This window comes from Stegodyphus dumicola, chromosome 4 (assembly GCF_044657685.1).
Source record: "Stegodyphus dumicola isolate Sdum_Otavi_A_Nest chromosome 4, ASM4465768v1".
Taxonomy (NCBI): domain Eukaryota; kingdom Metazoa; phylum Arthropoda; class Arachnida; order Araneae; family Eresidae; genus Stegodyphus; species Stegodyphus dumicola.
In genome coordinates, this window is record NC_140771.1 from 33,730,959 (window position 1) to 33,752,511 (window position 21,553).

Genomic DNA, 21,553 nt, shown 5'->3' on the forward strand with positions numbered 1-21,553 from the left:
AAAAAAATGGGACAGTGCTATATCTCCCATTCCACTGGGCCGATTGACAAAATTCAACCTGCGTTTTTCATGTCTCGAAAGCGCGACTTAGGATATATATTAGATTTATATATAGCACTATTCTAACATAGGTATTTTGACACAAAATCGGATTTTTTCTGAAATAACATACCAATTTTTTTACATATTTCGATTCTACAACTCAAATTATGCCAGAATACCAAGTTTTGTAAAAATCGTACGAGTAGTTTTTAAAATATTAGCTCTCAAAATTTTAGCTCTTCAATGTTAATTGAATTTGGCAAATATTTATTAATATCTCTCTTTTTATTAATCTTTTTTGATTTTTTTCTCTCACATTTCGAAATTTAGGTTCATTCCAAATAAAATTTACCCATTTTTTGTGTTTTATTTTTAAAATTTCTATTTTAAAATAATTTTTATAAATTTTTCGAAAAAAATTTTGTATTATAACCTATAAAATTTTTACCATCATCTTAAAGTAGGTGTATTTTTAAGCATATCTGCAAAAAATTAGGCTTTTTTATTCAGAATTTTCTAAGATATACACGAATTTACATATTTTCGCGGTTTGAAATTTGGCATATTTTTTTGAGCGATAATAATGCCAAATGTGGTCTATGGATTTTTGTTACACTGAATTGCCACAGCTATTTTTAACCTTAAATTTCAAGTAAAATTTTACAGAAAATTAATTATATCTCTCAATAATTTTTTCCCTCAATGATGCATAATAAATATTTATTAATATTATATTTAAAGCTATATTTTAAATTATAGATGATATTATTCAAATTTTTAACTATTTTTTTTTAATTTCTCTATATCTTTTAAAAAAAAATAAGAGTAAATTTTTGTATGAGTAAATTTTTACCTTCGGCGTATTATCGTCTGCTGCTTTACTTCGTTTAAATCGAATTGTCTAAAAACAGAGAATTTTCGTTTGATGTTTCTTTGAATTTTATGACAGTAACTGCATAATTTATTTCTAAACAAATTATTGCTTTTGAAGTGGCTGAAAGAGCGGCTGATACATATTTTTAAAGCACAGTATATTTTTATAGAAACATAAGATTTAGAATAATCATTTTTATAAAAGTCAAATTATGATATAAACATACAACCCTCTAGAGACTGAATTAATGGAAGTTCGGTGGTTGTGTAGAAATGATCTGCAGCTACTTAATGGCTGGATAAGTCAGCAGATTCTGTGGACAAGTAAGAATAATTGTATAAACGACACCCAACATTCTGGATTCAATTAACAACGAGGATACGATGTTTATTAAATGAATTCAAGAAGTTTTAAAATATAAAAAATCAACTAATTTTTTTATCTTAAAATGTATTTTTGTGCGTAGCGTATTTTCATTATATTCTTAAAATTCTAATTTAGAATGTAATTGTCAAGAACTGAATCCTAATCATTAGTAATATAATAAATCCTTCTTATAAATTGCAAACATTTATAATTTTATATTAATCTTGCACACGATATTATTTATTTACACTTCAATTCTTACCGTCAGCTCTAGTAGAAGTTACAAATCAATAATATTTAATTAAGGATTGGATTGGATTATTTAATTATCGTAAAGCACACGAGGGTTATCTACCTAAAGGGAGGGATTCCTTCGTGGAGGACTTTATAAGGGAACTGGCTCGTATACACGTTACACATGGGGAAAACCACGAAAACGTCCATGCAGCCAGCCCGTTTGCTGGATTCGAACCTCGGACCGAACTACCAGTGTTCAGCATCTTTACCACTCGGCTGCTAGTGGGCTATTTAATTAAGGAACAACCATCTAAGTTTAAAAACAGCATACCGTAGCAGCAATTCAATTATTGGCGCAGCATCTTTCACGTTACTCCCGATTGGCAAGCTACATAATTTTTAATGAGTATTCGGGTTTTGCTAGTAACTTCACTTAGAAATTGCGCTTAAACTAGGTTAGTTGGTTATTTGAACATAGAAAGAACATGGGAGCTATTTGATTAAGATGCTTTCATAGAGAACCCGTTGTAAAGAGAACCTAGAAAACTACGAAAACCAACCATGCAAAGCCTGGGTTAGACTTCGCAACAAACAATTAGTATTTAACAATCTTCAAATGCTAGACAACTGGTGAGGCTCCAATTAAATCTCCAATTTAATATTTTATTTGTAAATATTTAAAATATTGTTGTATTCTTAGACACAAAAGGCAGAATTTAAGTTTTGTTAACTCGTTAGTAAACTACCAAGCCATAGTGCAAATGAATATTCAATTGTTTTTGCAATAATTGTATTCACTTAATATTCTTGGAATATGAGCTAAAGAAGGAACGTTCTCGGAAGATTAAAGAAATGTTTAAATCCAGTGATATTAGGTTTGTCTTACAAGCTCAGGATCAAAACGATTCTGCAATTGCCCGAGTAGTTGACTTGTAAATGACTGTGAATTAAGCAGTTGACTTTTAATCTTACGTTTTCAATCAGAAAACCTATTCCAAATGTTTTGTATTGCATGAAAATGCATCTTTTCATTATTCAATAACCAGTCGGAGAACCGCTTGTGTTCCGAAAATAAGTATGTGTACTCAATCGTCCTGCATGTTCTTCAAATTTGTCTTCTTGTGATTTTTTTCTTTCCCAAAAACTAAAGTTGCCTCTCAAAGGAAAGTTTTTTGACATTGAAGAGACAAAAGGAGTATGACATCTACTTTTAGAGGCATGTCAAAAACAGATCTCTACAAGCCTTCTCTTCCATTACATGTTGTGCAGTCAGACAAAAAGTTGCATCAGCGTAAATTTTATAATCTATTTTTATTCCACTCTGATTACTTTATTAACATACAGTGAATATATACTAAATCTTTTACTTTAGCTTAAGTAATTTGGAAGTTTTGACGGAATTGTTGTCGGAACTAGGACTTAGAAAATAAGTCAAATTAAATATTTCGATAACCCAATAAATTCAAGGTCGAAGTTTCAATATTGTATTTTCGGAGGGAGGGGAAATTTTTTCAGTTTTGGTCCATTATCCTAAGTATATTTGCTTCGATTCTTTATTTTTCCATAAAAGCGAAAAATTTACGCTTGGTATATAACGCATAGCTTCAAATTAAAATTTAATAATATACAGAGTGGTTATAATTAAAGTTCCACACTGAAACGGTCATAAAAGGAAAACTGCTGGATCAAATGTTATCAAACTTGGTAACCGTGTAAAGGAGGTCATGGGAATTTATTTTCCGCGAAAAAAGAAAATTGGAAACCTCACCACCAAGGGGAAAATGGCGCTGTATGCAATATTGTTAAATGAAATATGGGTCGGAATCTAACTTAACCTTTTTTTACACAGGTTTAACATGTTGCATATCCTTAAGAAACTTTGAAGTAGGCAAATTACCATTTAAAAGTGTTGAATTCGATAAAAGTCGAGTGCGCCATCCGTGTAAGTGAGAAATTCGTCCGTGAAAACCACGAATTAGCGATTAGAAAATGCGAGATCGCAAATCACTCGCACAAGTGCGTACAATCTGGAAATCGTTTTCTTACAGATCGCTAATTTGTAATTTTTGAAGCCTGAATTCGGCACTAAAACATGAAGATACTGATTCAAAACGCTTTTAATTGATTAGGGCCAAAGAAATCCCTCATGTTATCTACCTAGTTCCATTGCATTCTCCTACTGCATTCGATTGCATATTAATCATTCCACACCATTTAGTGTTGAATGACAGCTAGTTTTATAACTGAACCATTTTTCTCTGAAGAGCAGGCGACAGCTGGACCACTGTGATTGCAGCTCACTTAGAGTCAATGTTAAAATGTTTCGTGATACATGAACTGCATGGAACAGCAGTAATATGACATTTTAGATACTACGATTTTTATGCAGGGCTGGGCCCCACCTCACGTGTGTCGCACAGTTACTTAGGAAACATTTCAAGAATGAACGTCTTATAGGCTGACAATTCCCCTCTTCCCACCAGACCTCAATCTCTGTGACTTTTGGCTATGGGGTTATCTCAAAAGCACTGTTTATGTGATATTCTAAACAATTTGGCAGAAATGAAAAATGTCCGTAACATTCCTCCTGATATGCTAAGAACTGCTGTTAAGAATGAAGTAACAGGATTTAACTTGCTCTCGGGAAATGCTGGACGTTACATTGAACATGCTTTGTAACACGTTTCGGAAACTATTAAACACATTTTAAATAGATGTTTTCATGTCTTTAATATATTAATTATATTAAAGACATGAAATTTGTATTTATATATATATATTAATTATATTAAAGACATGTCTTTAATATATTTCATTTACCAATATTGTATACAGCGCCAGTTTTCCACTGGTGGTGAGTTTTTGAACTCTTTTTTTTTCCCGCGGAAAATAAATTCCCATAACCTCCTTTACACGATTCCCAAGTTTGATAACATTTCGTCCGGTAGTTTTCCTTTTGTGACCATTTCAAATTGGAACTTTAATTATAACTACAATGTAAATTAAACTTTAAAAGTCTGACAGTTTGGTTCAAGTCCCAGCTTTAAAAATATATATATTTAAATATAATATTTTATATTAATCCTCTTAGAATGTTTTAAGAAGCTAATTTTTCTCTCGCGTTATAGATTGTATAAAAAAACGTGATCTTTAATATGATTTAGATTGTTTCCGCCAATATAAGAATCGGGTCACTCGGTGGTACAGAATAAACCCTGCTGGACTGTTTTATTTCTTTGTCATTTAGCAAAAATATCTTTCTTAAAATATTTATGCTTTGGACTTTGCTCTATACTTTGTTTATAGTTAAAATGTCTAGAAAATGAAAAGCTGTCTTCAGCTGAAACGCAGTTGATGCAATTGATATTTAAAAAAAATTGACAAGAATGCAAAATTTATTGAAGTCTAGCAATCGAAAAATCTTAATTTTTTTGTGTGAGCACTGAAAATAACCGTAGAAGGAAAGAAGAAAATTAGGGAGAAAAGTAAGCAAAAATTTGCAGGGAAATTTGGCTGTCAGACATACCAAAATGTTTCAAAAGGTTGGACGCTTTTGAATATACCTTCAGGATACTTCAAAGAATTTAGGTGTTCAAAGAGAAAACACTTGGATGTGTACACCACCACCACCACCAAATACCATCAATTGAGCTTGTGTTAACAGAAAAGACAAAAACGATATTATTACAGATTTAATAAATTACAGATTAAATAAGTGAAGAGCGACTGGTTGTAGACTATATGGTTGTATAAATTTAAATTACGTTATAGAACATCATATCGTATCATAAATGGAGAATCCCATGATTTTCTCAGTCGAATTATTTGAAGATTCAGGAGTTTATCCAGTGATGTATGTGGATGTCACCTAAAGACATTTTGTTTTCCTCCTGATGAAACAGCGGCTGAGCGGTAAATCGCTGAACACTGGTAGTTCGGTCCGAGGTTCAAATCCCACGAACGGGCTGTCTGCATGGGCGTTTTCGTGGTTTTCCCCATATGTAACGTGTATGCGAGCCAGTTTCCCTTAGAAAGTCCTCCACAAAGGCATCCCTTCCCTTAGGCATAATTAAATAAACCAAAACCTCTTGATGAAGCCAGACGTTCCTTTCATCTCATACCTTCAAAATGTTTAGCCTCTAAAGACTGATAAAGGCTCTGACCAAATACTTCGTGATGAACTTTCTAAGAGAAACCAGCTAGCATACATGGTACACATGAGAAAATCCACGAAAACGCCCATTAACTAGCCTGTTTACCGGGATTCGGACCCCGGAGTGAACTACCAGTGTTCAACAATTCTCTACTGCTCGGTCATTTGTGGGCCTTTATGAAATGGAAGGCGATAACTTTATTTAAAAGGATTGTCAGAAATACCAAGATATTTCGAAATGTTGGATGCTTTTTAATATACTTGCAGAATGCCTAAAGAAAAAGTGCAAGAATAAAGTAGAATGCCTGAAGAAAGAGAAAAGAAAAAATAAATTTTTGCGTAAAATTTAATATTTCTACTTTTTTTTTAATTTAAAACTTTTTAATCTTATGATATTTGATTCATGTGATTTCAAAAATAAAATATTTGACTAAAATATGAATAACATTTTAAGAAACCAAATGTAGGATGAAACTGTGTAGAGCAATGGGCACAATGATTAAACTGTTTAAAGCAGTGTATGCAAGTCATCCTATGTTAAAATGTCCGTTATACATCTCTCTTATTTATATAATTTCTTTTCTGAACGGAACATTGAAAGGCGTGTTAACTGTGCTTTACTGTAATTTCTCTTTTAATATATGCAGTTTTCAAATGCATCATAGTCTGGGTTACAAAACATTCTTTGGAAAGAAACGCAATTCAAATAAATAAAATCAAATTCTGGAAAATTTATATTAATAAATATATTTAAAATGCTCAGTTCGAAGGAATAAATAGAAAATTTTAAAACAATTATCTGAAGAGACAATGCAACACAAACAATTTAAAAAAAGTATAAAAATTAAAAAATTTCCTAAAATAATAACTATGACAAATAAATATATATAAAGAAAACTATTTGAAAAAAAAAATAAATAAATAAATAAATAAACGCTGCACCATTATTGACGCAGTTTGAATAAGTAAATAGAAATTTTTAAAACAGTTATTCGAAGAAAAACATGTAACTTAAAGAATTAAAATGAAATTCGAAAAAGAAAAAATTACTTAAAATAATAACAGTTATAATAAAAAATATATAAAGAATATTATTTGGAAAAAAGAATGATGGTGACTTTTTTTCCTCTCACGGGAAAGAAAACAAGGTTGCCATATATTAAGACGTTCGCCAAGTGAACTATTCCTGGCGCAAACTGAACAAAAAGTGCCAAAATAAATTTGTGAATTTCTCCGTAAATTTCGCTCCAAATTTTACAAAATTTCATATTTAGGCGTAATTTGAGTTATAGAATCGAAATATGTAAAAAAAATTGGTATGTTATTTCAGAAAAAGTCCGATTTTGTGTCAAAATACCTATGTTAGAATAGTGCTATATATAAATCTAATATATATCTTAAGTCGCGCTTTCGAGACATAAAGAACGCAATTTGAATTTTGTCAATCGGCCCAGTAGAACGGAAGATATAGCACTGTCCTTTTTTTTTTTTTTTTTTTTTTGAGCAGTGTACATTGGAATGAAAGGCATAAGATTTGACAGCTGATTGAATGATTTCAGAATTCTGTTTGTAAAAGTGCAGTGATTTGTGAAACTGTAACTATTGATTAAGAAGGGTTATATAAGACAGGTGTTCTCTATATATACTCTGTATATACAGCCACATAAATGAATAGGTATTCGGGAGGGGGGAAGTGTGAACATGGGGGGGAAGTCGGTAGGTTTCTCCAATAATACTGTATAGTTGGAAGGTTATGCTGGGAAAATGAGGTACTATTTTTCATTCTGAATCTAAAGGCAACCATTCTTGGAACTGCTTATACACAAAATGTTGCAAGATTATGGCACTACGCTGGGTGGTGGAATAAAAATTATGATATGGACAATTTGTGGAGTTCATGTGGTAAAAGTCCTTGAGATGAGAAAATACATTTGATGCTGTACTGAAAGCAAGCATAGACACATGACTGCCACAAAGAGTACATGAGAAGTAAAGATGAACGTAGCATTTCAGAAATGGGAATCATAATTACATTTATCTGCAGCAAGGAGACCTCGCTGATTCTAGATAAGAGTACAAGGTATTTCTCCTGTCGTCTTAGCATGCCTTTGTGGTGTGGTGGTCTGCACGCTGGGCACGTATTTCAGAGGCCCACAGTTTGATTCTCGGCGAAGGCGTTGCTCATTTTTCATCACTCTTGCTTCAAAAAATAACTAATGTATCTACAGTAGCACCCAAAATAAAAGGGTGGTGAATGATGATTCTTCCACACCCAGGAATTGGCGATTGGGTCCCCTAAAAACCCCAGTCGCCCTTTAAAAGGGGGAGTATATAAGGTATTTCTTCCGCCTTCCTAGAATGCCTTCATGGTGTGGTGGTCTGCATGCTGGGCACGTATTCCAGAGGTCCGTGGTTCGATTCCCGCCAAGGATGTTGCTCATTTTTCATCTCTTCTGCTTCCAAAAAGTCCGAATGTCTCTACAACAGATTTTGTCAGATAATTGAATATATATTTTTAGAACTTACGTGTTCGTGCTTTGTGATGCTATTTGCAGAAATTGCAGTATGCAAAAGTCCATTGATCACATTTTTGATCTATCAGCTCTAAGTTAATAAACAATATCAAGTATCATACAGATTATTTAAGCACGTAGTCAGGATTTCATATTTCAGAAGAGCAAAATTTTAAAAAAATTTTAAATTACAATGTCTATTATCACAGGAAAGGCATGAATTTCTTAGTATGAGGGTATATAATAAGACATTGCCAAACTGTAGCTCTCAGGCTCCTTCACTGCAGCTTGCAAGCTTCATGAAACTCTTAGTCCATTAAATATGACATGCCTGCAACAATCAGTAATTTTATTTCTGAAACAGAAATTTTGCAATGATAGGTTTCTTTATCAACTAGTAGTTTAATTTTTAAAATTATATTATGTATATAATAAATTAATCCATTTTAAATCGTACATCCCACACTAATCATTATGTTGACAGATCAAATGACAAATAATTCAGTTTCTGTGAATTACAATAATGACCATGTTAGAGCGGGTATTGTTCAATAAAACAGCATAAAAGACAATTGCAAAGATAATTTTAAACTAATGCACTTTTTCCCCTTAGGTTATTAATTCAGAAGTCAAACAACAAAAATCAGCGTTATATTTACAAATTTTTTTTTTTTTTCCACAGTCTGTGAAAAAAAAAATTTTGTAAATATAACGCTGATTTTTGTTGTTTGACTTCTAAATTAGTATTTGATCGGTGTGTTGTTGTGTCTTACCCTTAGGTTATATTTTATTTCAGGCAATTTTTTTTCTGCAAACCTTTTATGACCTTTCTTTGCTCAGCCGCAATCTATGTGTCTGAGAAGCTTTGCTATTCTTTGTATAGTACTGCTTTCTTCCAGTTTTCATGTAACTTCAAAACTTTCAAAAGGAACCCTTTATAAGCAGAAAAAATGTAGTCACACATATTATCGTTGTTTCAAATTGGGATGTATTTAAGATCTAATGGACTCATATGTAGACGTTTTATGACTGATGACACTTGGTCAATATATCACAACCTTCCTATGTACATTTGTAAGCAAGTCATGTTTTTTTTTTTTTTTTTTTTTTATTTTTTGTTTAATGCTTGCAGTCACTCACAATAATATGCTGCAAATATGATTGCTAGGCATAAATAATCATTTACTTCGTCTGTGATTGTACATATCAAATTTTCGGAGATTGTGGGGAGAATAGACTTATTTACTGGATTGATCATGATTTCAGCTCTTAATTCAAAGCCACTAAACCAGGTTTTGCCAAATTTTCAAGCTTTCGTCATATTTTCGTTTTAGTTCATTAAGCAATAAAGAGTGCTTTCCCTCCATGTGTTATAAGAATACATGCCAAATTTCTCTTAAAAAGCCTTTTGTGAAGCCATACCCCTGTGTGGTTTGCCGTAATTCGTATTAATATAAAATACTAAATATATTAAATTTGCCATAATTCGTATTAATATAAAATACTAAATATATTAAATTTGCCATAATTATTCGTATTAATATAAAATACTAAATATATTAAATTTGCCATAATTATTCGTATTAATATAAAATACTAAATATATTAAATTTGTCATAATTTGTATTAGTATAAAATACTAAATATATTAAATTTGCCATAATTTGTATTAATATAAAATACTAAATATATTAAATTTGCCATAATTTGTATTAATATAAAATACTAAAAAATATAAAATAGGTATTAATATAAAACTTCCTATAAGGTAAGCAAAATCTATCAAAACTGATTGGACAGTTTGCACAGCTCCTTCAAATCAGCTGTTCCAAAATCAAGCAAGCTTAGAAAATGTTGCATAAATTATTTTTATTATGCAACAGAAGAAATAGAAAATAATACATATATACATTATATACAAATGGTAGAATTCTTCATTCTTCAACTATTATGTTAACATTCGTGATATTTAATTATTCTAGACATCCTTCTTATTTAGTCCACACTTAAAAGTTTCTTACCATTATTTATTATAGTTTATCTGTATGTTTTGTATTTAAGTGGATTTCAGAATAATATTTGGAAAACTGCCATCTGTTCTACAACATGAATGTGTAAAATATTTTTATTAAACCTTTCATAATATATCAGAAAATGTCCATCATAATATAAGCTCAATATCAATCAATTCAGATCTATTAGATACAGTCAAAAGTCTTTAATATGGACTCGTTGGGACTTTGGTGATTCCGGATTATCGATTTTTCCGGATTATAGATCATCGGTTTAAATCTGGTAAGATGGCATGCAGAAATTAGACAATTAAAAATATGAAATCGTAATTTATGAAATAAAGAGCAATTGTGATCTTAAGGGTATCAAAATTTACAAAAAAAAAAAAAAAAAAAAAAAAAAGCTTAATATTTATTTGTTTACTTTATTAAACATTTCTTTTAACATGCACATGCGTAAAGCATACATTATGCACAGTTGAAATTAGAAAACTATTTTATGCGTATTCGTGATATTTATAATGACGAGGAAATTGATTTAAATCATATCGGAGTACATCGAGATGAAACACTACATTTAATAAGGAATTATAAGCCGAATAAAATAAAAACATCTGCCCTGAAGATAAGGATAGTGCTGACAGATCAACTTCCAGTTCATTGCATGCCACAACATCCCCCCCCCTGCAGAGCAGCATGAAATTGATTTTGGAATGATTAGAGAAACAAATCACCTTTCTGTTACTTCCTTCATGCCTTTATCCATTTTTTTGCAGCAATTCCACTTTTTGTTTAATGAACATCGAAACATGCTTTCGCCTTGTAGATCCTTTGGCAGCTCCAGAATCGGAAATTCTATTTGAGATAATCGAAAGTTCAAGCTTACATTTAGCTCATTAAACTTTATTTTTATTATCCTAATCAGAATTTTTATGATGCAGTTGATAACAAAGTAGATTTCATTGCAATTGCATCACCTGCTTTGCATTATTTTTTTACATGAAATTATTATTTTTTTTTTTTACATTACGATTTACTAACAATGTATCTCAAATCTTGCTGAACAGTATCAGGTAAATGTAATGTTTTTAACTAGCAAAGGGGGGCACCAAAGATAGGCTGAATCTTGAGTTACCTTGAATTTGAACCTGAAATATTTTTGAATTTTTTTAATATCAAACCTCTTGAATCCTACACTTGAGAAGGAGAAATAAAAGAAAAGAATGTTTACTTAATTTTAGAAGTTTTTAAATAAAGAAAAATTTGAAATTTTCTTTAAGAAACAAATTTTAGAATTTATTATTTAAAGATACACCTGTATCTTTAAATAATGAATTCCTTAAAGTGATGAATCTTTAGGTTCCTTTTTTTTTTTTTTTGACACAATTTAATAAACATATTTGAGTAGCATCTCAAATTGTTCAAACTGTTCAAAATTCAACAACCGTGGATGAATACTACAAGTGGTAGGCCGCTATAGTCATGTTTGCATCATAGCATTTATGTAGGATGCTGTGAGATTTTAAAAATGTACAAGACATACTGCTAGTAGCTTATCTGTATCTAAAATTATCCAGGTGATTTGAGAGCTAACTTCAAGAATGTTCTATCAAGTGTAGCACACAGATTTCTTTAAAATTCTGGTGGATTTCCTTGAATGCTATGTTAAAACAGTGTGGCAACAACAGCTGTCACAAGATGATCTTCATGATTCAGATGTCACTGAAATTGCAAAAAAATCTAACCTTTTTTTTTTTTTTTTATTGAATTTTCACTTTTGTACAAAGTAAAAAGGAAGTATTATAATTTATATAAGAGAGTATTATAATACTCTTTCCCTAAACGAATCATAAAACTGATTGAAAATTGATTCAGAAGTGATTTTTTCATGTCATCTATATATACGTACGTATATATGTGTGTATGTCACATAACTCAGAAACAAATAGCTCCAGAACTATAAATTTTGTATGTGGGACTGTATATATCCACTCTGTTACTCAGCTCAATTTCTTTATTCTTATATGTTTGAAAATTGTGCATTTTTAGCTTTAAAAAAGATTGAATTATGTTGTTGTTATTTTCCCGGTTAATGTTTTTATGCCTTTAGTTAACCTGCATGTTATAGTTATAGAATTATCAACAATTTAAAAGTTGCGTAAGTGCGGCTAAGCCTAATTTTTTACTATAGCAACCATATTTGTTTACATTTAAAACTTAGCAGACTAGTGGATTTGTTGCCAATCTAGAGAAACTAAGCTTTGCAACAACAAAGTAAGGTCTTTTATTATTGCGAATTAAATTATGTTTAATCCATTCTGGAATTATCATTTAAGTTATTAAATTATCCCATATGTTGACTTAGCATAGCGTCCATAACAAATTAAATCAGTTTCTACACCTACAGTGTCTTTTTCTCGAGTCAGACCAAAAGTAAACTTTCAGTCTCATGCATCAAAAAATCTCTCTTTTCTTGCCAGCTGGCCGAATTGCTCTTTTTTGCATAGAAACTTCAATTTTAATTTTAAAAATTGTTCTTTTAATTTTTTTAGACTGTATTTGGTGTTTTAAGTTTTTCTATAACTTAAAATTTTTAATTAAGATATTTTGTGTTTTTATTATTTTTGCCTTGCTGCGAAGCGAGAACTGAATTATTTGAATGAGAAATATGCTTCTAATGAAATTCGAGGAAATAAGTGTTTCTTATCATCAGAAAATACTTTTTGCTAATCTGTTTCGGACAGAGGAGAATGTTTACGAGGAGTGCATGCACATTAGGTAAGCAGCGCTGAATTATCTGTGAAAAACTGTTTTTTATTTGTTTAATTTCTTTATACATCATTTTAAATGTGTTATAGTACAGTAAGACCCCGCTTACGTTCCATCGAAGTAGAGCGTAATGCGAAACAGCGCTAAGCGAGGCTATCTTAACATGTAAATAATGGGGTTAGGGGAAGATGGATAAAAAATGGTTAGGCATTAAATTTAATAATGTTTTTTTTTTATAAAAATAAAATCAAACATTTATTTCCTACAAAAATAAAAACAATATAAATGCATATACTTTTAAAAACAAATAAAATTCTCAGTCAGATCATTCAGTCTATTCTGGGTTTCCAATTTTCTGCCTTTTTGTTAAGAAGGCATTATGATAGATTGGCTTAATGGCATATTGCATTCAATTTCGTCGTCAATCCATATAGACAGTCATTTTTCCATTTCCTCTAGAATGTTATTTCTAGAACGGGTAATTCTAGTTGCAGAGCTTGACGTAGTTGCAGTTGCCAATGACAGTATTTTTTCTTTATTCTTAAGAATTGTCCTTATTGTTGAAGTCGCCAAAATCAATGCAGCGCTAATTTGAGATTGACGTTCACCAGAATCTAATCTTCTAATCACTTGCATTTGAGTTTCCAGTGAAATGCTTTTTCTGGTTGCTTTCTTTTCTTGTTTTTTATTATCACCCATGATAAAAACTAAAGATCATAATATTTGTCACTGTATTAATCGTTATAGTATTATACAAATTTAAACTTACAATAATGTCAACAAATGTTTCAAATGATAAAAATGCATCCACCAAGCAAGAAACACAACTACACTGTTTCAGATATGTTATTTGGAAACCTAGCACTGCGCACAATTTCGGAGAATCCTCGGGTTGAAATAAAAGAGCGTTAAACCGAAACAGCGTTAAGCGGGGTCTTACTGTATTTGAATAGACCGTGTGGCAACGATTAGATAATTCTTGAGACGATATAATTTTTTTTTTTCATTCTGAGTTATAAAATGAACGAAATGTAACACTGTTAAGTGATCCTAGCGTCACAGTATCACTATGGTAAATACATATAGTGAATTTTAAAAAGCGCATTTATTTTATTGTGGTTTATGCGCTATTGACGAAACAGAGTTGATTCAATTCAATAAGTTTAAATGAAATGCAGGAAAAAAATGTGTATAATTTATTATTCTGTACATGGAAGTCAGGTATTTAGTTAAGCTAATCTTTCCAACCATTTTTCCAATGGTTGAAAATTCCCCAATGTTTAGGGATTCATTTAGCATTCCCTAATGTTTAGAAATCGAAAAATCAAGTAATTTAAAAAAGAACCCTTACAATCTGAGTTTGAAATTTCAAAACTTTTTGAAGGTTTGCAGGATCTGAAAATTTGGATATTAGACAAAATGTAATAGATGATTCTGTTTGCATTTTAAGAATTAAATCAGTTATTTAGGGCTAGTTTTGATTTCAGTATATCAGTTAACTGAATGAGAAAAAATATTTTTTGTGCAAAATCCTGAAAATGTTGACAAGATATTTTAAAAGAATTTGCTTTCTTGAATAGCATATGTGTGAGCCAATCTCCCTTAAAGTCATCTACAAAGGTATCCTTTTTCATTAGCAAATAGTCTTCATGCATTTGGCCATATTTGGACAAACAAATTTTTCTCAAATAGCAATTTCTCCAAAGCATATGCTATCCCGTTTCTTTTTTCCAGAAAACTGCACATGAATTAAAAAATTATGAAAAATCACTGGATCTATTTTTTAAAATTAATACTTTATTCTTCACTCAAATGAAAAGTCCTATTATGTTTTTACATTTGTAAAGCATTTCATGATCCATTCTTTTGATTTCAGTTTATTTCTGCTAAATTAGTCACCAGTTTGAATATCTGGGATGGAAACTAGAAGAAATATTTGCTTTTTTATTTGTAATACAGATGTTCAGTTGCATCTTACAACTGAGGCATAAGCGTTCCTGAATATAGAACAAGAGAATGTCCAGATAATATAGACTTTCTCAAATTTTCTTTCAGGAAAAATACCATTCAGAGATTATATAAATTTAAAACTTTCAGATTATTAACAGAACCTGAAGTATTCAGGCTAAAAGATAGAAAGCAGTAATATTTAATATTGACAAAATTATGTTTATCTCTTAAATATGTTTTAATTTCTTTACATGTACTAGTTGAAAGTATATTTAATTCTATAAAAGGTATAATGATCTTACTGTTCTGTAAGTGGTATAATGATCTTACTGTTCTATAAGTGGTATAATGATAAGTGGTATATAGAACGTGCTTGAACACTGATACCTAGATGTTGCACAGACTAAGAAATCTTATTATTTTCAAGAAACAAAATCACATGTGAACTTTTTGAGTCAAAAAATACCTCTGAAGCCCCTAATGGTAAATACCGTATTTATGCGAATCTAATGTGCCATCGAATCTAATGCGCATCCCCATTTTAAAACTTTAAATAATAAAAAAAATTTTTGTCGGCGAATGTAATGCACATCAATGGTATGATAATTTTATTTAAATTTAGATACCATATTTTATACAACAATGGATTTATACATAAAGTAGCAGAACACAGAATTAACCTATTAGTGGGCTATTGTTATGTGAAACAATTATTGTTAATTACCACTACTGTATATATGGTACCTATCGTAAAATATGAACATGAAATAAATCGTAACATTTCTATCTAGCTAACAGTTTCTACAATCAGTGATTAATAGTAAACGTCTTTATTCACTAATGTTTTCATCACTGGAATCCTCGCAGCTCTCTTCGTCAGAAGCAGATTCATTTCTTCTTTCCTCATCATCATCCTCAGCGTTCCAGAGCACGTCATCTTCACTGCCATTCAATGAATTTGAAATGCAGCATTTCTTGAAAGATTTCACAATCATTGGTGCTTCGATGCTTTTCCAGGCAGCAGAAACCCAGTGTGCAACAATGTGCGGTGCAGCACGCTTAATTTTTCTTGTCAGGGTTAATTCACGGTTTGGCTCACAAAACCATTTTTCGTACTCCGCCTGAACGTACCCCTTAAAAGGTTTATTTATACTAACGTCCAGGGGTTGTAACACAGACGTCATCCCTCCAGGAATGATAACAAGATCACTGCCTAGGCTGTGCATCTTCATTTTTAAGTCGTCGGTGAGATGACCACGAAATATGTCCAGACAAAGCATTGATGGTGGATTGGAGAGCCCACCGGGATGGCGTTCCCATACATTTCGGAGCCAATCAAGCATTAATGATTCCGTCATCCACCCCTTCTCTTGATTTCGAATCAGGACATCATCTGAGGACAGCTTTTCATTCTTAGGGGTTTTAGGGCATGTTTTCCGTTTGAAGATTAAGAAAGGGGGAAGTTTGCACCCGTCTGCTGTTATTGCCAGCATCACTGTTACGCGTTGTTTTTCACATCCCGAAGTTTTGATGAAAACTTCCTTAGTCCCCTTCTCTGTAATGGTGTAGTTATGAGACATATCAAACCAAATTGGCGTCTCGTCAGCGTTGCCAATTTGCCCCATTGAAAAATTCTTTTCCTTCTGAAGTGTGATGACATACCGCTGAAATGTTAGTAGTTTTCCCTCAAAATCTGCAGGAAGCTTTTGGCATATTGTTGTACGGCGTCTTAGAGATAAGCCCATCCGCTTCATAAACCGATCCACCCATCCACGGCTAGCCTTAAACTCTTATTTCGGTATTCCAAGAACTTCAGCCTCCTCTTTTGCTTTATTTCTTATGGTGCCACTAGTCACAGGTTTTCCATTCTTCCTCCTTTCACGTACAAATTCCAAAATGTTTTCTTCAATTTTAGGGTGTCTTCCTTTGCGAGGGCCAGTGAATTTCTTTTTACTAGCTTTAGTTGCAAACAACGCCAATTTCTGTTGCCGCCACAAGCGAACATTGCTCTCAGCTATGTTGAACTCTCTCCCTGCCTTTCTATTGCCATTTTTTTCAGCATAAAGAATTACTTTACGTTTGAAAGTAGCGTCATATGACATTCTTCTCTGTTTGCCCTCCATTTCGTGACTACGTACTCTGCAGTTTATATCCTCTATGCAATAATGTGTCAACGATAAATGTAAGGGTAAATGTAGTCGAGAAATACAGTAATCCATTGCTACGATTTAAATTTGGTTGACGTCATCGGTGAACTTTGCACTCGAATCTAATGCGCACCCCAATTTTGAATACTACATTTGGCCAAAAATGATGCACATTAGATTTGCGTAAATACGGTATTTCAAGGATAATTAAAATTGATCCAATTTCTGCTATATTGAAAGTTGTTTTACACTTTTTACATCTAAATTTGCATTCGCACTGCTCTGTTGGGGCAAGACGCAGAAAAATTGCTTTTTGCATGTGTCAGTTCACACAAAGATAGAAACTTTCGCTTTAAAAAGTTTCATACTCACCCATTAGATGGCTCTTCATATCGGAAACTTGAGGGAAACAGTGTAGTTTTGTGTGATATTTTGGCTTCCTACAACTGTTTTTTTTTTTAAATTAAAATTGATCCAATTTCTGCTATATTGAAACTTGTTTTACACCTTTTTTCCTTTATGTATAAAAAGAAGCAGAAGTTCATGGGCTATATTAATTTGTCAGAGACAACTGCAGCAAGGAGGTTCAAATAACTTTAATGAGGAGATGTGCTTAAAGAACATTGAAAGGCCTTTTTCAATTACTTTCGCGTAGAACACTAAATTTGAACATAATACGAATTCCAGAAAAGAATCGTAGAGATATCTAATTTAATTTATTTATGCATTTTGTTGAATAATAAAAATTCTCAATTGCAATTTCTGATTTCAGAGAGTAAATTTTTTGCAGAGGAATAAGACACTATAAAATTTGTTACAGGATGTATTTAGTACTTAATAAAACTGGCTTTATTAATGTAATAAAATATATTTTGTTATAATGTAGGTAGGATCTATAAGTTTACTAAATATGATGCTTGAAAAAAGAGAGCAGTTTCTGAAATGATAATAATAATAAGGATGAGAAAATTATATATTTTTTTATCCTTAAATGCAACTAATTACTTCAAATAGTCATTCATTTATTAATGAAGAGTCTTTATTTAAAGTTTTATTTTATAAAGTCACTTTCGTCTAAAATTTATTGAAGTAACTGCATTTTATATTTTTCTTTTCTCTTTTGGAAACTGAATTCCATAATTTGCTACTACTCAAGCAAGCATTCTTTAAACTAATAAAAAAATATTATCACGATTAAACCTTTGGCTTGGGTAAAACTTCTGTGACATGGAGCCATTAAAATGCCTAGAAATATCTAAGATTGAACTTTGTTTTAATTAAATCTCACATACTGGTGAGCTTCCTTTCTATATAAATAATAGTTTTACTAATTTTTTAAATGAATGATATGCTCATCACCAGTTGTTTAAAATAAGTTACTAAATTTTAAATTGGGTAAGGCAACCTTATAGTAATATCACTTTTGCTAGTCTGCCAAAATGGCTCTTACACAGATAAACCTGTAAATTGTACCAAAGCTTATTGTTATATGAAAAATAATTCACATGCGAAAATAACATTTGTAGTCATTGAAAAATAAATGCAAATTCCTTGGGGGGGGGAGATTCACGGTAAGTAAAATTTTAGCGAGTTTACACATTTCAGAAGGAAGGAAAAAAGCAACGCCTGAACCTGTAATACATAGTAGCTATTGAATTTCATTCTCAGTGCTAGGGTCTCATCAGGGAAAACTGGTTTCTGTTCTTCTTCAGCAAACTGAATAAGTATTTTTGCTCTAACAATAAACTTTTTTTTATAAATAATTTTTTAAAATACTAATTCCGTTACAACCATATTTCATTTATGGTTAATAAATATCGTCAGTTACTCTTAATAAACTTCAGAAACTTCTTTTAACTAGTTTATTTAATTACTGTACAAACTTATACATATTTAATTATCGTCTGTATTTTTTTAAGTAAGATGATTCCATTTGATTTCATATTTTCCTCAAGAAGAATTTTTGGAAGCATATTCATTTTAAAACTGGATATTTGAAACAAGATATCTGAAACAGACACAGAAAGTGGCAGAAAATTGAAGTTAAGTCAACTCGTGCAGTCTCCAGTCATCCGGAAAGCATTATCTCTGAACTCATTTTGATTGATTAGTGCTTTATGCACTAATGTCTGAGTGTGAACTGGCTTTGATAAATATATGCATACCGTAAATGTTTGTGCACTGACTTACTTGTACAACATGATTTTAGTTATAGTTATATTCATTTGGTTTGTCCAATGCTGAACAAATAGATGATCAGCAATATGAATGCTAGAATTTCATTTATATGCAGTTCAGCATTAAATTATCAACACTGATTGTTTGCTGGGATTAGTTCTGGCCAGACAATAAAAAATTTAAAGAAGAATGGCGAAGTCCAGAAATGTTACTAATAATTTTAGATTACAGAGAGGAAATACCTGAATTTAAAATGAGGAATTAATAGGCTATTTTTAAGTTAAATTATAAAGCTGGTTTTCATATTTTTTATCTTATACATATCTGGCTGTAACAAAGTAACTAAAGTTTTCTGCCGAAAAACATTCTCAATAAAGTTAGGGGGAAAAAAAAAAAGAAAGCAGTACCTTTAGTGCGAGTAAGTAGTTACCACCCAAATCTATGGTTTTCTGCCAATGTTTTAGTAATTTTTCACCCAAATAGCACGGCAACGTTGCAAACTTGTTGCGGATGTCATTGCAATATGTCGTCTTTAAGATGCCCAGATGTCCATAAAACACCACTGTTTTGCAACCATTGCAAAGACATCTTTATTATGTCTTTGCAGATGAGGTTTTTATTTCACAGATTGTTATCACGTCTTTCTTGAGTTATTTCGGTTGTGAAAGCATCGTATCACAACGTCTTAACGACGCTTAAATGTTCGCAGAACTCGACCTTTTTGCAACAGTTGTGAAATTGTTATTATGTCCTTGTGTTACATATTGATTTATGCAGAAAAATAAACTTGATAATTAATGCATTTTTCTTCTTTTTTAAAATTTTGTATTCCTTGTATTTAACTAAAGTTTAAATATTTTATCTTTCCTGAAAACCAGAAGATAATACAATTTTTTCTCTTTAGAATAATTATGCGTAATTAATATAGCCTTAATTATTTTCAGCACTTTAAACTATATTTTTTAAATAACTTAAATTCCAAGTTACGATTATTTAAAATTTCATCATTTTTTCTTTTAATCCTTTAGTAAAGTGAGAGTAATTATGAAAGTTGTTATTATAAATATATAACATTAATAGTAGGTTTTAAGTAAATAAAACTCAATCAGATATAAATAAAAGTAAAGATATATATGTGGGTAAAAAAAAGAGAGTTTCTGATAACAGCATTATCACATTTATTTCTGTTGAATCTCAGAGACATTGAAAATTGACCCCGTCATGACAAATTAGGAAGTGGTTCTAAGGTAACATAATCAGTATTTTACCTAAACTCAAGTACAAATTTATTCGTGTTTCACAGTAAAAAATATAACCATTAACTTCTATATCTCCAAGATATGTAAATGAAAGACTGTACAAAGTAGTTAATAAATGTGATCAAAAATATTTCATTCAAAAATATACCTAAATCTAATAACCGAAAAAAACTTCCCATATTCATATCAAAAATGAAATAATAACCTAACAAACAACATACATGACAGCACTATTTAAGAAAAAACAGGAACTAGTAGTGTTTGAAAGTATAAATAGCAGAAGGAAGGTAACAGAACTAAAAATTTTACTTAATAAAAAATTAGTTGTGTTTTTTTAAATAGTAAGCAATTAAAAGTGCAGTAATTATGGATTGCAGTATTTACTAGTAATGCTAATGTTTTTTAACAACATTTCTTTCGATCATATGTTAACGTATTTACTTATTTTCAGTTTCTACATTTTAGAATAGTGGTAGATTACATTGATTATTTCATGCACTTTTTATAATACTGTACAGAAATAATTTAAATAATATAGTATATGATAGTATGCTAAGTACGTTAAAGTAAGCTCTTGGTTAAATAGCACACTCTGAAACTTTATGTTTCTATTTATTATGAATTCCTTTGTTATCACAAGCACATAAAAAGTAAGCGAAGAAAATAGAATATACTTAAATTTAATAAAAAATAAAACCTAATTTCCAACCTTCATTTATTGACACAATCTAATAAACATACATAACTGTAATAGAATATACTTAAATTTAATAAAAAATAAAACCTGATTTCCAGCATTCATTTATTGACATAATCTAATAAACATAACAGCAATATTTAAAAAAATGTGAATTACACAGTGTTTAGAAGAATAGATACCAACGAAAAGTAATAAAAGTGCAATTTGTAATCAATAAAAAATATTTAGTGTTTTTTAATATTACACAATTAAATATCACATAATTATTGATAACTATATTTCATAGTAATGTTAATGTTTCCTTAACACTTTTTTTGATCATACATTTCATACACTTTAAAATCATTAACCTT

General features: G+C 30.8%; 1 long non-coding RNA gene across 2 annotated transcripts; it reads left to right on the forward strand.

The window, feature by feature from the left end:
- The first annotated feature begins 8,958 nt into the window (after positions 1 to 8,958).
- On the forward strand, positions 8,959 to 20,041 carry LOC146997516 (uncharacterized). 2 transcript variants are annotated; one of them, XR_015040602.1, is made up of 2 exons: positions 8,959 to 12,975; positions 19,019 to 20,041. It is a non-coding gene; the product is annotated as an uncharacterized LOC146997516 (long non-coding RNA). The 2 variants fall into 2 exon arrangements; XR_015040604.1 differs by having other exon boundaries at positions 19,022 to 20,041.
- The last annotated feature ends 1,512 nt before the right edge of the window (positions 20,042 to 21,553 follow it).